Genomic DNA, 9,885 nt, shown 5'->3' with positions numbered 1-9,885 from the left:
GTGGGGGGATGTCTGGTCATTGGCACTCCTGAGCCTCGGAACAGGTGAAAAGGATGGGCAGAGGCTCCCCTGAGGGGCAGGGGCTCAGGAGAGCAGAGCCAGCAGGGATATGTTAGGCTGAGGCTAAGCAGTGGGGCTGGGAGAAAGACTGAAAGGAAAGGTAGGAGAAGGAGCAGGGATATCTTATCCCTGTTATCATTTTGCAGACCATCTTCTAGAATGGGCTTTATTGATTATCATCAGACCCTCAAGTGTAAAGCAGAGCTTATTGAAGGGATTTCAGGGAAAGAGTTTACTGGAACTTGGCTCAAGTGTTTTCCCTGATTACTAGTACCTCTGTGCCTGTTGGTTCACATTTACTCACAATTCAACAAGTATTTGTGGAGCCTTTTCTACATGGCAGAAAGCCGTGTGAGCCACTGGAAGCAAAATGGTGAGCAAAACCAGGGGTCGCCTTGGTCTAATGGGGATTTGATTTTGTGGGTTGTTCTCATCAACTCTACTTCCATGAGGAATCGAGAGCCCACACACTAACTGACATCCTGCACAGGCTGGAATGGGTCAGTGACCTACTCAAATTCACCCAAGGTTAGAACTCAGATCTAGCAGAGCTGGTTTCAGGGCTCTTCTGTGCTAATATGTTGCCTCCTCACTCACCTTTGCTCACACTGCAGCAGAGGAAGGTCGAGGAGATGCAGAGTGAGGGTGTTTACAAAGGCGCACGTGTACATGGGGCTCGAGTTGGGACCGGGACACAGGGCATATGGAGGCTGGACCTGTGGGAGGACTGGGGGTGGATGAAGGAGAAGTTTGTTCTTAGGGAAGTCTGATCGCTGCCCAGAACTTGGTCTCTAGTCTCAACAGATAAAGCAGAATGAAAAACAGTGGTGGTGAATGCAGTGACAATCACTGGATTGAGAGTGGTCTTGGGCTCTCATCCCAGCTCCTCCAGGTGTAGGCAGAGTATCTGGACAAATTCCTTTAACTGTCAGACTCCAGACTACTTACTGGATGTAAACTGAAGGCATGGGCTAGTTCAGAGGTTTTCAGACTGTATCACCTGGAGAGTTTGTGAGATGATAGCGCACAGGCTCACCCCAGAGATCAGGATCAGGGGGTCTGGACTGAAGCCCAGGGACATGCCCGGCCAATAAATGCCTCCAAGTGATTCTGGGCCATCCTCGGTGCTGGGCCACACTTTGACCAATAGTGGACTTGATCATCTCTGAGGTCCCTCACAGCATTTCCCTAAAATAGCTAGGTTCCTTGGTCCAAGTAGAGGGGAAGGGCACAGTGCTTGTTTGAAACTGTTATGTACCCCAGAAATGCAATGTTATTTCTCCTAATCCAATCTTGTGGAGCGCAGACCTATTGTTTAGGGTGGAAACTTTGATTGGATTGTTTCCACAGAGAAGTGACATACCCAGTTGTGAGTGAGACCTTTAATTAGATTGTTTCCATGGAGATGTAACCCACTCAATTGTGGGTGTGACATTTTGACTAGATGGAGATGTCACTCTGCCCATTTAAGCTATGTCTTGTTTAGTTTCCTGGAATCCTTTAAAAGGGGAAACATTTTGGAGAAAATTCAAAAGTGACACAGATGCAGACATTAGGAGATGCTTGGAGGGCCGACAGAGAGAGCAGATGCCTAGACCCAAACATTTAGAGATGTAGAACCCAGCAGATGTCACTGATGTGCCTTGCTATGAGATGCTAAGCAAGCCAAAACCCAGAGTTGCGTCCCAGAGGAGCTAAGTGAAGGCCCACAGACATCATGAGAGGTAACCCCTGGCATGAGACGCTGGAAGCAATGGAACTGGGAACAAGGACCAGCACATGACAGCCACCTGCCTTCCCATGTGACAGACATCAGCCTTTGTTGAGTCAAGGTATCTTTCTCTGGATACCTTAGTTTGGACATTTTATGGCCTTAAAACTGTAAATCTGTAACTTAATAAATTCCCTTTTTAAAAGCCATTTCATTTCTGACGTTTTGCATTCTGGCAGCTTTTAGCAAACTAAAACAGACACCATTTTCCAGACATACCCTACCAGTTGGTGGCAGTGGGGGGAGAACAGGAGAAGATGCCAGGCTACCCACACTGGGCCAGGGAGAATGGCCAAGCAGGACGCTGGCCTACAGGGAGCCAGCACAACTATCTCTAGCAGTAAAGATCTGAACTTGAAATGGCAGATGTCCGCTACCGTCTCGCTCAGCGTCAGATCCCCGGCCGGCGAAGGGGACAGAGAGGGGAGAGAGACAGACGCAGACAAACTGATTTGAATGGCAGACACGAATCCAAAGCACACGGCAGTTGTGAGAACAAACCTTTACTGGAGCTAAACTTGCATTCACTGTTACAGGTTCCGCGCGGGCCTAAGCACCCCACGGGGAGACAACCTCTATGCGGCCGTCAGGCGCGGCTCTCTGTGGATCATCTCGTTCTCGCGTCGGGGTAACGCCTTTATATACAGAATCCAAACCCAATGGGCTGGCGCCACGTATACAGGAGTGATTGGTGGATAGGTTTTGGCGGTCGGGAGCGTCAGATGCGGAAGCAGGATGTGGCGCCATCTTAGCTCACTCGATGGGCGGGGGTAACTCTAGAGCAGGCTGCAGCGCGACCACTAGGCCTGACCCGGGAGGCGGCTCTCCACAGGCAGAGTCCCTAGGTGAGGGCAAATGGTGCTGCCCTTTCAGGGTCTCTGAGGTCAGGCTCAAGCCCATCTCTCATTCCTTGGTTTGGCCCACCCACCTCAAATCCCAGCCAGCACTTTGAATGCTTTTGCACACTTGAGGGCAGAGTTCAAGGTCTGAGAAAAAACACTGTTTTCCAAGATTCCAGGAGATCTACAAGCTCAAGGTTCCTACTCAATCCAAGGGACCAGATACTCAAGTATCCAGTTCCTTTCTGTGAAAGTACACATTACCCTTATATGTTCGCCTGTGTATGGGATCTTCCACCCATTCTCTACTATTGAAAGCCATATTTCTCAAGAGATCCTTCTTCCACCAAGCCATCCCCATCCCTCCAGCCATAACTACCTGCTTTTCCCTCTAAAACCTTGTTAGGTAGTCATTTTCTTGCTTATCTTCTCCACTACATGGAAATAGAGACTGGCACCATTTTGTTCTCCAGGTTGCCTGTCACTTAGATGGCATCAAATTGAAAGTAGAATTCAAGGAGGCAGGGGTTACACTTCTAATTCCAAAGATGGAGAAATTGTGTGGTTTATTTCCTTAGATAAATCTTCAGTCTAATGTGTTATAAACTGCCAGAGTTTATTAAAATAACAATTATTTTACAAATAATATATTGCAACATTTTCCAGCAGTAATAATATTTACAAATTAGTCCTGGGAGATGTCTCAGAGAGTCCAAAAGATGAACTACACATAGCAGGAATGGTGAGTGATACCAAAAAAAAAGCATCTAGTTTTCTTTTCTGGATTCAAATTGAGTGAATGGTATTCCACCTTATAACACAGAAAAGGATAGAATTATTATTTTGGTAGGTGGGGAAGGACTTTCTACCAGAGAGACATACTAGGTCACAACAACTGCATTCACAGCTTGTAATTATGACAGACACATGACCCAAGAATAAGGGAGTCTCTGGTGACTTTGTGGACTCATATCTATCCTATCTATCATATCTATCCATATGTATGACAGAGGGACATTTGGGGACACTAAGTTCTGAAAGTTAATGGTGATGCCTGGGACTGAGGTAGGGCATCTGCAGCCTATCCTGAAAGCACTTGATCTTAGAGAAAACACTATTTTCCTGAAATAATGATTGAAGACCCAAAAATGCAATCTTTACAACTACAGTGCTACTTCTTGGATCCATCTGATGGGCTCTAAAAAAAAAGTTCTCTGAGTAAACCAGATGAAAATGAAAGAAGATACAAATGTCTACTGTTCAAGTAGGTTTCATGCCCAGGTCTGAAAACTGGCTCCCAGGTGAGAGGACATAAAGGTGAAGTCTTTCATTGAAAAGAAGGGGATGAGAGGTTTGTGGATTAGAGTAACCAACGGTCCTGAGACATTTATAAGGAAACTGTAGAAACACTGTGAGGGAAAGAAAACTAGAAGCTGAATGGCTGAGACAAAGACCCAACAAAGTATGGCAATGGGCACTTAGCCCTATGGCTTCCTGTAACAACCTCATGTCAATTACCACATTGCAGCAGAGGATATGGGATAGCTGGTCTACTTCATGGAGCCTCAATTTCATCAATTTTGTGTAAATAATCAAAATGTGACTAGCAATTATTTTTACCCATAGGTTTGTTATAAAGACTACATAAGATTATGGGAGACGTAGTAGATGGCTTTCCTGAGACCCGAGAGAACAGTACCTCTGCTTCATTAAATGGTATGTAATGGTACTCATTCTATCGAAGAAGGCAATGACTCTATTCAGTTACTAGCTACTAGGATGATAAGACTACTCCTCCTCTATTTTTAGTATTTCTTAGTTTTATAATTTGTCCTCTTTGCTTTGGTTACTCATGGAAATCCATTTCATCAGGATCTGAGAAAAATTTAGTATTCAAAAAGTGTTTCTCATAAATCTAGTATTCAAAAAGTATTTCTCATAAGATGATTCTTTTATAATATTATAATGACATTTGGGTCTATTGTGCACATTCTCTTTTCCCTTTAGGTTAGAAGCTCATGCAGACCACAAGAAAAGAATTAAGCATTTCAGTCTGTTTTGTAAAACAAATGAATGTATAAGGCAGTGTTGATGTTCTTTGTAGTAACAAGTGTTATTCCTTCCAGAAGTCTCTTGCTGTGACAGCTGGAAAGTGAACTAAATGAGAACATTGATGCTCCAGATAGTAGCATGGTAAGAAAGACAGAAACAGGCATTCTTTTTCAACGCCCAGTAACTGTGACCCAGGCCACTTTCATGACTTCGAACTACGCCAACAATAAGTTCCAGAGAAACAGTCCCTCAAATCCAAATTGTTGCATATTTCAATGATCCCCTGAGGGATCATGCTGAGACCCTGCCTCTCCCTGAAAAGCTGGTGTGCCTGAGTATCCCCTCAAATCAGAGTGGGAGGCAGAGCCTTTTATAATGTTGCCTATTAGTCACAAAAACAAACCAATGATTCCCAATACCTGTGGCATTCTCCCTACTATCACGTCAGATTGAAAGAAGCAATTCTCTAACTATCTTACAGCAATTTTCAACCTGAAATTATACAGGCAGGAAAACCACATGACCCAAAAGATTCACTCCTACACTCCTAGACGCATGTCCATACAAAGTTGTACACAAGTGTTCAGAGCAGCTGTCTTAGTTTCCCAGGCCTGCTATGACAAATACCATGCAATGAGCTGGCTAAAGCAACATGAATTGATTGTCTTACGTTTTTGGAGGTGAGGAGTCCAACATCAAGGTATTCACAGGCCTGCTTTCTCCCAGAATCTGTAGCATTCTGGCAATCCTCTGTCACATGGTGTCTTAGATTTCAGGCTCCTGTGAAAAATGGCAAACCATGGGTTAGCTTAAACAATGGGAATTTATTGTTTCATGGTTTCTGAGGCTGGAAGGCTTGCTTCTTTCTGGGTTTAATAGCCTTCTGACTGGCTAGCAAGCCTTTAGCTTTCCCATCACATGGTGATACCCTCGCCTTCCTTTTCTAGGTTTCTACTGACTTCCAGCTTCTCCTCGTGGCCTTCTCTATGTCTGAATTTCTTCTGCTTATAAAGACCGCTAATAATCCTCATTCAGTTGGGTTTAACTAAAAATAACATCTTCAAGAGGTCCTATTTAAAATAGGGTTCACACCCAGAGGAACGCAAATTAAGAACATATAATTTTTGGGGGGTATGAAATTCAACCTATCACACAGAACAAATTCTCTCTCCTTGAGTCAGCTTTCTGCTGACTTCCTCTAACTGACAGCATCCAAATTTCCTTTGCCCATAAAGACTCCAGTCATAGATTAAGGCCCACTTTGATTCAATTTGGCCTCCTCTAAATAAGATCGTCAAATATTATACAAAGGGGTTCACATACACAGTTTTCACATTTATTCATAAATGGATTGTGACTGTACTATAAAGACAGAAGCTAAGTTTATTTCAGGAGCAGAATTTAGTTTCTCCTCACACTCTCTGCAGGATTTCATATTAACAGAGAATCTGAAGATGCATTTTGCCAGGGACTATTTTTGATTAGGAAGGACAAGCCCAAACCTTAAACAGCTTTGGGCTGGCTGTCAAATATATTCAGGAACCCCAAAGAACTGCCCTGGCCCCAAATTTGCTGCAGACATTGGCATGATATCCAAGAGTTGCAAAAGCCTCGCCAGAAGGCCCAACTTATGTCTGGATCACCAGTGCCCAGATGTTGAGAACCATGTGCTAAGCTCAGCAGTGTCATGAGTATTACCTCTTAACCCTCACGATGTACTGAGACAGTGAATTGCATTATTCCCATTTTGCAGATGAAATGCAAATGCAAATTTAGAAATCATTCCCCACAGAGGTAAGGTGATGGGCCCAAAGCCACACAGTTGGTGATTCTTGGGCTGGGATTGAACCCACATGGGTCAGCTCCTTCAGAAACTGAGGACCAAAGGTCCAAGCTCCCTGCAGGTAGAGTAAATGTGTGGGAATACCCTCTGAACTGCACCAAAGCAGCTCAGGAGGCTCTCATCCATGAAGACAGCCACTGCAGGTTACAACTGTGAACTTGGCCAGGCTGCCATAGGCGTGTGCTCCACCAGGCCTCCACGCACAGACACTGTCTCACTGCCCAGTCATGCCCATCAGCTGGCCTCAACGTCCTTTTGGGATGGCCAGACCTCGGCTGCTAAAAGCCTTGAGTTTGGGGCAGGCAACAGGGGCTCAGTGGCAGAATTCTTGCCTGCTATGCCCGAGACCTGGGTTCTGATTCCCAGAGCCTGCCCATGCCAAAAAAAAGTAAAAGTAAAAGCCTTGAGTTTGCACCTTAGCACTTCACATGTATTAGCTGAGCGATTCTACACAATAACCCTAAGCAGTAAGTATTATTAGCTTCCCCATTTCACAGGTGAGAAAAGGGAGGCCTGGGGGAGATTAAGCTTCCCCATAATCTCACAGCTACAAAACGGCCAAGTCAGATCTAAGGCCTGGGTGTTTTTCTGACCCTAGATTTGCGCTCTAGTCTCTGCCTTCTCTGATGGTAGAGAAATAAGCCATGGGAAAAATGCTGGTGCAAGAAATGAAAACCTTAGCTCCTCCTCAGTAGAACAGCGGTTTCTGGGTTCAGGGGCAAGGCAGTGATGGGGCCAAAGGCTGCTGGGACAACCACTCAGGGCAGGCCTCAGACAAGTGAATAACGGCCAAAGAGATGAAGGTCTCATCAACTGGCTTCCCTCAGACCCTAGGAGCTAAAGTTTGCTGCTAACCCAGGGTGCTGACGGCTAAGAAGCCCCATCGGCCTAGCTCACTCTGCACCCAGGCAGCTGGGCCCCAACACCTTGAAGATGGAAACTCTTCCCCCCTGGAGCCATGGGGGCTTCCGAGTCTGACAAACTTTAGCCAATAACTTGAGACGCGCGGACAGAAACTCATTCCCACTCTAAGAGTTCCTGGCTCTCAGGAAATCCTTCCTCGAGCTTTCAGTCCATAAAGAACTGGATGCCGCGGACCTTCCGACCTTCATTCTCAGGGGCACCACGACGCCCAGGGACAGGCTCCTCCTCCTCTCGCCTTCACCCACCGACGCCAGCGCTTCCTCCAGCCCCAAGGCAGGAGGAAGCCGCGTTTCCCTCCCCGCCTCCCTCAGGCCACCCCCTGGCTGCCCACGCCAGAAGGCACCTCTCTGCCTTCTCAAAGATTAGACGCGAAGTGAGCCAGGAAGAAGCGTGCTAGGGGGAGAAGTTAAAAAGACACAAGTAGCCGCGGGGCTGAGATAGTGAGGCAGCAAGAGAAACAAAACCAAAAGTGGCTGGAAGGAACGCGGCGCGCAGGGACGCGCACCTTCTCTCCGCGCGCAGCAGCCTGGGCGCCCCTTGGCGCGGGGAATGCTGCCCTCTGCTGGCCGCGCGCGAGGACGCAGGCGGGCCGCTGCCGAGCCCAGCCGCCGAGGGACTGTGACCCGGGAGTCCCCGCGCCCTGGGTTCTTTGTGCAGCAACAGATCCCCGGACTCCGGGGTGGGGTGGGGGTGGGGGACAGAAAACAGAGACACGGAGGACTCGGGCTTCAGGGGTCCTGAGCTCTAGTCCCGCCTTCTGCACCTCAGCCCCACCCAGCTCTCAGATGCTCTCAATTCAATCTTCTAGAGATGAGTCAGGAGGAAGAGGAAAGAATGAGTGGTTCTGCTGTTGGGGACCTACCTGTGCCTTCAAAAAGCTCCCCTCAGCTAGTCATCTTCCTCAACCAACCCTAAATCGTGAGCCAGTGAAGCTGTGTGCCTTTAACAGATGTTTACTGAGTGCCTTAGGCTGGGTAATGGACCCTAAAGATATCTTGGCCCTAATCCTTAGAACCTGTGAACATTATCTTATATGGCAAAAGGGAATTTGTAGATGTGATTAAGTTAAGGACCTTGAGATGGAAAGATTATCCTGGATTATTGCAATCACAAGTGTTCTTAAAAGAAGGAGACAGAGCTGTTACTACAGAAGAAGGTGATGTGACAACAGGCAGTGAGAGATTGAAGGATAATACAATGCTGGCTTTGAGGATGGACTAAAGAAGCAAGGAATGCAATGAATGCAGCTCTGGAAGCTGGAAAAGGCAAGGAAATAGATTCTCCTCCTAGAACCTCCAGAGGTAATTTAGCTTGCCTGACACGATTTCTGCCCAGTGAAACTGATTTCTGACTTCTTACCTCAAGAACCATAAGAAAAAAAAAAAAAGGTGTTATTTTAAGCCACCAAGTTTGTGGTAGCATACTAGCAGCATACTAGTACATGATCTTCTGCTGTCTCAAACTCCTGTGCTAAGCATTAGGGACAAAGCAGCTAATGAGGCAGGTAGACCCTCACCTTCAGCCCTAGGGAAGTGTATAATCTCCTTCTCTGGATTTTAAAAAGTCACAGCCAGTAGACTCTTCACCAAAGAAGATATGTGAATGGCCACTGAGCACAGCTGCTCAAGAACGTTAGTGTTAGGGAAGTGCAAATTAAAACCACAATGCCACTTCACACTCACTAGGAGGGCTATAATCAACCAGACAGGCAATCAGCAAGCATTGACACGGATGTGGAGAAACTGGAACTCTCAGACATTGCCGCTGGATTGTAAAATGGTACAGCCACCTGGGGAAATACTGTGTTGCTCCAGTCCTTTAGTGACTACAGAGGAGTCAATAAAGTAGATGGTATACTAACTTGTTAAATCTTTAATAACCCTGTGATAAATATATTGGTCTGAATTTTCCAAGTTATATGTCTCTTAGGTGGAGTTTCCAGAAGTGGGATATCTAGATACAAGAACCATTAGTTTTTGGTTCTTTATGTCAATAGTCCTGTTTTCCATAAGGCCTATGCCAATGTATGGCCCTAGAAGTAATTCTTATAATAACCCCTACACATTATAGCTTGGATTTCATGGCATGTATATGAAACTTTCAATTAACTCATCTAATTTTCACAACAGCCTTATGGAGTAGATACTATCACTGTTCCCATCTTATAGAGAAGGAAGCTGAGGCACAGAGAGGTTAAGAAAACTATGCCAGATATTTTTTACACGAGGGAAGTTGGTTTGGGGAACTTTGGGGTCATTTTTGTCAACCAAACATGAATGTTGAAGGGAAGCTGAGTTTTGAGGATTGCTGACATGTAAGATCTGAACCCATCTGAACTCTGGGGTCGTGAAGCATGTGGGTTGAGTGGTCCTTTGTACCATCTAAATGGCTTATGG

The sequence above is a fragment of the Tamandua tetradactyla genome, chromosome 17 (assembly GCF_023851605.1).
Source record: "Tamandua tetradactyla isolate mTamTet1 chromosome 17, mTamTet1.pri, whole genome shotgun sequence".
In the NCBI taxonomy this organism is placed as follows: domain Eukaryota; kingdom Metazoa; phylum Chordata; class Mammalia; order Pilosa; family Myrmecophagidae; genus Tamandua; species Tamandua tetradactyla.
This window is presented reverse-complemented; position numbering follows the sequence as displayed.